Genomic DNA, 8,622 nt, shown 5'->3' with positions numbered 1-8,622 from the left:
ACACCCAGAATAAGGAACGTTAAATGGTTTTACATTTAAGACATCTAGGACAGTGGCAGTGGCGGATCTAACGGTAGGCGGACTAGGCGGTCGCCTGGGGCCCCGCCGATTTGGGGACCCCGTAGATCGCCATTCTATAGTATGCCGTATGGACAGAGGAATAGCGACAAGGGCCCCCGGAAGGATGGCCGTTGGGGCCCCAAGGCTGGGGAATCATTTGCACCCCTCCCGTCAGCAAAAAAATTTTATCCAGTGACTGATGATCGAAGGGGCCCCCGACTGCTCAATCTCGCAACAGCACGTTTAGTGCCCCCCCCCGCCACAACAACATTTACCATTTACAGGGGGCCTCAACACCGCCTAGGGCCCCCGATACCCTTAATCCGCCGCTGGACAGTGGTCTCTAACCTGAGGACACTGAAGGTTCTGTATGCAGCTTGCGACGCTATGGAGTAAAGATTAATCCAGCGCATATCTGCCTTTTAAATTAATATTTGAGTTATTTATTGCGGCCCGTGGAGGCTTTTACAAGGGGAGGATTACACCTCGATAATATCTGCTGCATGGTGAAAATCTGATCAGTGGTTGATTTTCCGTTTCGGAATCCTCTTTGATAGTTTCCGACTATCTCTTCGACGTGCGGGGCAAGACGATCTTGAAGGATCAGGGAGAAAATTTTATAGGCGGTATTCAATACTGTAATACCCCCGTAGTTGTTGCAGTCCAACCTATCTCCCTTCTTGTATACGGGGTAGATGATGCCGAGATTCCAATCACAAGGCATCGATTCGCTATCCCACACCTCAGTAACTATTTGATGAATCTCGTTTTCTAGTCGTGCACCTCTATTCTTGACCAGTTCAGCTGCAATTCCGTTGGTTCTGGGTGCTTTGTTATTTTTCAACCGACGGATAGCCTTTTGTGTTTCCTCTATGCTAGGTGGCAGTAGCATGACACTATCTGCTAGTGGCGCTAATAGCTGTTCGTTAAACTGGTCGTTGAGAAATTCATCAAAGTACTGAGCCCACCGCGAGAGGACCTCTGGCTGGTTAATTACCACATCTCCATCTTCGTTGGAATATGGATAAGTTATGGACAAAATATGGAGAAATTGATTTTTTCATGTAACACAAAATGCGGTTTCGCTTTACCACATGTTGAAGTAATGTAAGATATATTACAAAAGAAAAAACACATTTCATCTCATCTCTTTTGCTTGACTATAATTTTTCGATAGAAAAGTAAAACGCTTCTTTGTTGTTGCAAATTTGAACATTCTACTTGACGTGAGCTGAATTAGTGCATAAATCATTAGCAAGGCATAAAAGTCACATCATCACTTCAGTCTACATTTCACTGTCGGCGAACAGCCTGAAATTGAATGGGCATTTTAAATTCAAAACCCTTTATTCGGTGCTCTCTGTGCTATCTTACCAAGCTTCTTTTATCATCCGTTACTGCCTGTACCAGTGCACTGGACCGAAAAAAGCGCTAAGCGGTCGCTAGCTAGTCTACTCCCCTTTTGTAGATATCGCTTGTGCACCAGTATCACCATTGCATTTTGAGTGAGATCATTTCTCGTTTGTCAGCAAAAAATCAACTGCACCGTCAGCGGTGGTGCGTCCGAAAACAATAATCCACCCATACCCACAAAGCCATCCGTAACGCAACGACTAGGTCAATGTTTGAGGAAGAAACGAAAGCAAATATCATTTTTGAAATGATTTACGGTAGCACCACCACTGAAAAACGACTATGGTGAAGAATAGCAAAATTGCACCATGACGAGAACACAATATTTCTGACAACAAAAACCCCAAAGCATGCGGCCAATGCCATCACGGATTGATGTGTTGAAAACGAAGGCTAATGTGCGAGAGCCACCGTGTGAAGGGCAATGTTTAAACGCACATAGGGTTGCGCGTAAACATGCCAACCGGCATAACCGGAGCAGTACGCGCCAGCAACACACGCTCTAGCTGTGCACTATATCCCAGGTCGATTCCTAATCAAAAGTCACATTGAACTTGTATGTGGCCTCGGTTAGTATGCCGCTTCGGTTGCATGATCGAAAAACTCATTCCACCATTCACCCTTTCATAGACCGGTGTGTGTTGAATTCGGCACAATGACGAACATGCTTTCTCAAACCAATAATGAGAACGAAGAAGAGGCACAGGAGGAAGATCGTACTGAGAACCTAGTAAACATGCCATTGTTGCTTCACTGTCTAACGTAGGAAAACAGTTTGCACCTGTATAAAATGATTGCTCCGCTACGTGTACTTTATCACGAACAATAACGAAAACGAAAATTGTCCACACACAGCGCAAACAGTCTGCAATCTTGCCAACTGTTTGTGACGAAGTCATTTGCCGATTTTGAAAAGTGATAAAATTCATCCATGGACTGGTGTTTAGCTTACCGAAATCAGAAAATAATATATTAATAATATAATATATTGTATTTTTACAACGTATGACCAAATATGCGCTAGTGTTTTTCAAACAAAAACGAATACGTTTCGTCAGTTATGGCACCAGTGTGCACTCATCCAACTAGTCAGCATTAACCTGTATGAGGCCTGGATTACATGAATTTAAAAATTCCATCCCCATGGAAGCGCTGATGAATGTGAAGCGAACCTAACAAGCTATCAGTAGTCCACATGTACCATTGGTTCTAAAGTCTAATACGATGCAATCCTTTATTATACTATTTCATCTATATACCCTCTACCATCTTACCAATCTGCTTGACTAATCGTGTTGCGTGAAAAATAGTCATCCTGTACAGCAAAATCCTTCATCGTCTCGAACGATAGGACGGTTATCCAACGGAAAATGAAAACAAGTGAACTAGAAAAACATAACAGCATCTGCACGCACTGCAGTGCAAAAACTTACTCATGGTTGAACAGGTTCAAGGATACAACAATTTATCCAGCGTCACCCCGTCAACACAATGCTTACCTGTGAACGAGCACGAGAAAACAAATGTGTCACTGGGTCGGTGGGTATGTGTGGATGAAAAATTAAGGCTAGCATATGCAGGGTTGCATCAAGCAGTTTCGTCCATGATCATCGCTAAAGCATCCTTGTACACTCGTCATATGCAGGAATGGAATAAAAATGGAAGTAAACTTACTCTTCTCGCGATTGCTGGAGGGTGCATGATAGCTTTTGCCAAGGTTTAAAACGTTTTGATTTATTTTCCTGCCCTCCTAAGCCGTAGTTGAGTAATGAAACACAGTGAGGGAAAGGAGGAAAATCGGATTGAGCATTTCAACTGAAATCGGTTGCTGTGGAGAAAATCTGCTTTCGATTTGTTTTATGGTTTTTTTTTAATCTATAGACACTTCGATTTTCACTGAATAGGTGCGAAAGTGAATTTTAAATTAAGTTGAAAAGAGATTACTTATTTATTTTTTAATAAAATATTATTCACTTAAGTGTTGTTTAGAGAGGAATATTCTTATCATGCCGACACCAAGTTTTTATAGCTGGATTTTAACAGTTACACTCTTATTAATATTATCTACCAATTCTGAAAAATGGCCTGTTGTGTTTAAACACCACACGCCCTCTTCTAACGTCCTACGCGGACATGCTGGCTCTATACAGGATTTCGAGACTCATCACACAGCCGGATAGGTAATCCTTGCTACTAGGAAACAGGCGATTCTAGGTTTGAGCCCACGGCGGGAATGTTATTGAGTCATACGAGTTGATGACTGTACCAAGGGACCGCCCTAACAACACACGTAATAAAAGTAATTGATACAGAAAATAACCAGGCCTTTTCCATCCACTGTGCTGATTAATTCTTACAGAATTTCTACAATTGAAAGACTATCAGAACTTGTTTAGTGTAGATTATTAGCCTCATGAAAAAATTGGCGTTTGTGCTTAACGCACACAGACCATTCACATGGTTATCGTTTCTTTAAGTTATTTAAGTTGCATTTGTGAATTGGTTTCATAAATATTTGAACAACTGAACCAATACAGTATGATGCGTAAAAGCAGTTACCTCTTGTAAATATATATGTCAACCCGCCGATTGTACAATGTCCACATGATTTGAATAATTGTCGACTTCGATTGAATAGCTATCAGTTCCAGCCCAGTTTGATTTTTGATCGATACGATTTTCCTTTTTTTTTTAGTCTTAGGGTAAACGTACCTATGGTGGTGGTAGTACCAATAGTGGTGGGATTGCACTAAATTGTGATCTAACCGGCAAATTAAAAATTTTGTTTAGTTATTTATGTTAGTTTGAAATGTTCTTTAACCTTTCACAAAGGGTTTTAAAGATGAATGGGACTGTGGTGTAATCGCTGGTGGCAATATGGCATAAATATGCTTGGAAGTCCGTGTCCCCAGCAACACATCTATCGCTGTCGTGACTCCGACCTCAAAGGTTAGTCAGCAAGAAAGGTAGCGATAGGATACGGAAGCGTTACAAACCGTTAGAACAGATAAGGGCACGAAGCGTAGCACACGAAGTATGGCACACGAAGCGTAGTACACGAAGCGTAGTACACGAAGCGTAGGGCCGAGAAAAGCAAGGTGCGTGAGAGCAAAGCAGGTGCGCATAAAAGTAGGTGTTCGATCGGACGATCGCTCTCTTCTGAATTATCCTTCGAATTGTACGGTGCGAGTGCGGGAGAATGCAATTGTACGGTGCGGTATTGTACGGTGTGCGTGAATAAAGTTGTACAAAACCAACAAGTGGTGACCCCGACGTGATCAGGTGATCCGATAACGTGTCGCGAGTGGTGATAAAAAGTGGTGTGAAAAGGTTCCCAGGAAGTGGTGCAAAAAGGGTGCTAAGATTGTGCTTCACCGCGCTGGTGTGGCTACGAAAAATCTATCGGCAACGATTAGCGTACCGCCGCACCCCAACCGTTTTGCCGGTTACCCAACCGCTATAAACGTTCTGTTCCGACCGCTCCGCCTTGTGGTGCTGACCGCTCTGAGGACCACCGACAAAAACCGACACCGGAGGCACGTGCTAAGTGTCCATCCCCCCGGATCATTTGCGCAGCCGACCACGCACAACTGTACCAAAAGCATCCCCGTACACCCGTACAGTAAAGGTAACAGAACGTACCGAGTAAAGCCGCGCACCCAGGACCGTGGTTATCAGTGCAGAGGACACCCGCAGATGAGACGAAGATCCTCCGAATACACGTAACTTTACCGGGCGGGCAGAAAATCCACTCCTACCGCGCTCGGACCACGAGGCGCGGCCATCGCATTTACCGCGCTCGGACCACGAGGCGCGGCCATCGCATTTACCGCGCTCGGACCACGAGGCGCGGCCATCGCATTACCGCGCTCGGACCACGAGGCGCGGCCATCGCATTTACCGCACTCGGACCACGAGGCGCGGCCATCGCATTTACCGCGCTCGGACCACGAGGCGCGGCCATCGCATTTATCACGCTCGGACCATAAGGAGCGGCGATCCTGTTCGGAGTACAAAGAGCAGCCGTTCCGCAGAGACTACAAGGATCATATTTACGCCTGGACCGGGCGACGGCCAGCTACCATCGTTCTTGGCACGGTGCAACCATTGACATTACGGTGTGACCATCGATATCGCGGTGTGACCACCGTCATCACGGACATCGTGGCGAAACCGGCGACATCATAAGAAATCATCGTAAGCGCGGTGTGATCATCGCGGATAACCTGTCCGGTTCTAACATCGCAGAAGACATCCCTTTATCAACCGGGTGAACGTGAAGCGGACCAGCGACCGGCCTCAGCGACCATCTAGGGAGACGTTTGATTGCTGGTGCCAACCGTGCGCTACACCATACATGGGAAAGATCGGTGAGCTCGTTCCTTTTTTTTTTTTTTTTTTTTGCTTTGTTACTATTTTATTTTTTTTTTCACGCGACATACTTCCGCAATTGCGTACAGTTAGGCGAATTGTAAAATTCATATAGTGAACATTTTTTTTCTATATAACACCATACATATTATTTACCTGCGTTGTTCAATTCATCTATGACACTCGCACATTTTTTTTAATCAAATTTTAAAAATATTTTAATTTTTTTTTAAATATAATTTCTTACATATATTCTTTCGCGATTATCACATTTATATATCAATAATTTTGTATCATTCGTGTCAAGTGAGCATACATATATAGTTTACTTACGAGTTTAGACAGGGAGTAAAAACATTGTAAGGCCGAAGATGAAGACGAACGATAGCGATGGGGACGGTGCTGGGCACAGGGAAATTCCACAGCAATCCCCAGTTATGGCACCGGGTCGACCTCCAGTGACGGAGACCAACCAACCAAGGATAACACCTTTAGAAATCGAAAGGATTTCGACCAGACTACCTAATTTTTGGGAAGACGCTCCGTCCGCATGGTTTGTGGCAGCAGAAGCGGAATTCGAAGTTTCGAATGTGACTAGGGAACGTACAAGGTACTCTTATGTACTGAGTGTGCTTCCAAAAAACATTTTGGCAAAGATAATGGATATTGTTTCGGCTCCATTACCTAGCAACCCTTACACACACCTCAAAAGCCAGTTATTAGATAGGCTCAATGTGAGTGAGGAGCACCGTATTACCCAACTCTTGTATCATGTACAAATGGGTGACCGAAGTCCGTCGGATTTTTATCGACATATGGTCCAACTAGCCGGTGACTCAACAAACCTCACCACGGAGCTTATCCGTAAGCTTTGGCTATCAAGGCTGCCCAAAACAATCGAAATCTCGCTAATTGCAATAGGCAGCCGGGACATCGGTGAACTTTTAAAGGTGGCAGACAGGCTGTGGGAAGCAACCCAAGCCGGTGCGATTTCGTCAATCGCAGGGCCTTCCTTCAAAGAAACATCGGGTGGGAATCTCGCTAACGAAATGAATACCCTGCGGCAGGAAATTGCCGAATTGAGAGACATGCTAAAAACGATCTCAGTACAACCAGATCGTAACAATAGAGGACGCCAACGAAATCGATCATCGAGTGGCAGTCGCTCAAGAACGCCGTCACAGGTTCGAAAACATCCAATGTGCTATTTTCACTTTAGATTTGGTGATCAAGCACGAAGATGCCAAAAACCTTGTAATTTTTCTCAACAAAAAAACTAATATGCTCAACGGTAGTGGCGGACAACCCAAGAGCAATATTCGACTCCTATCGCCTTTTTATAGATGATGAAATGACAAAATTCACTTTCCTAGTGGATACAGGAGCCGATGTGTCCGTCATTCCTTACAATTTGCTAGGGAAAGTAATCAGACAGGCAGAACACTAACTTGTAGCAGCTAATGGAAGCCCTATTGCTACCTATGGAACAAAGTTGTTGCAACTAAGCCTTGGCCTGAGGAGAGTATTTTCTCATTGTTTCATACTAGCCGAAGTAAATCGACCGATAATAGGAGCTGATTTTTTGGCGAAAAACGACTTATGGGTCGACCTCAGAAGGAAAAGGTTGATTGATCATCTTACGGGACAAGAAACGATTGCAACCATTGCTTTTGTGGACACGCCAACTCCAAAAAATTTTATAATCGACACAAATGGTTTTGAGAATCTTTTAAAAGAGTATCCATCACTGATGGATCCGCCGGATTATAAGAAACCAGTCAAACATTCGGTAGTCCACCATATAGAAACAAAAGGTTCACTGCCGTTTGCCAAACCCCGCCGTCTCGATCCAAAGAAGTTGAAGATTGCTCAAGCGGAATTCCAACACATGTTGGACTTGGGAATCTGTAGAGTATCATCTTCGTCAGCTTCTTCGCCATTACATATGGTACCCAAATCCGATGCAGATTGGCGACCATGCGGCGACTATCGACGGTTGAACGCTATCACAATTCCAGATCGATATCCGATCCCGCACATACAAGATTTTACAATGAATCTAGATGGTTGTAATTTTTTTACAAAGTTAGATATCGTGCGGGCATATCACATCATACCGGTAGCCGAGGAAGATGTTCACAAAACGGCGATAACTACACCGTTTGGGTTGTTCGAATTCTTGAGGATGCCCTTTGGTCTCAGAAATGCGAGTCAAAGCTTCCAACGGCTAATGAACAACATTTTCCACGACCTAGATTTTGTATTCGTCTACATTGACGACATTTTGATCACCAGCCCGTCGCGTGAGTCCCATTTAGAGCACGTACATATGGTTCTAAAACGTTTAACGGACCACGACATAAAACTCAAGCCATCAAAATGTGTGTTTGGTGTTAATAAAATCGATTTCCTAAGTCACACCATTTGTGAAAAGGGAATAAGTCCAACCTCGGATAAAATTGAAATAATTTGCAACTTTCCCGCGCCAACTACTGTAAAACAACTTCAAAGAATCTTGGGAATGGTAAACTATTACCATCGATTTATTCCCAATGTTTCACACAAGTTAAGAACGCTACACAAACTGGTGAAGGAACACAGCAAAAAAAGCAAAAAAGAATTCGTATGGTCAGACGAATGCGAGGAGGCCCTAAAACACATCAAAAGTGAGCTATCGAACGCCACCATGCTTGTGCATCCTAAGTGTGACGCCATTTACACACTGACGACTGATGCATCCAATTTTGCCATTGGGGCAGTTTTGCAGCAAGTCAACCA

Source organism: Anopheles arabiensis, chromosome 3, assembly GCF_016920715.1.
Source record: "Anopheles arabiensis isolate DONGOLA chromosome 3, AaraD3, whole genome shotgun sequence".
In the NCBI taxonomy this organism is placed as follows: domain Eukaryota; kingdom Metazoa; phylum Arthropoda; class Insecta; order Diptera; family Culicidae; genus Anopheles; species Anopheles arabiensis.
This window is presented reverse-complemented; position numbering follows the sequence as displayed.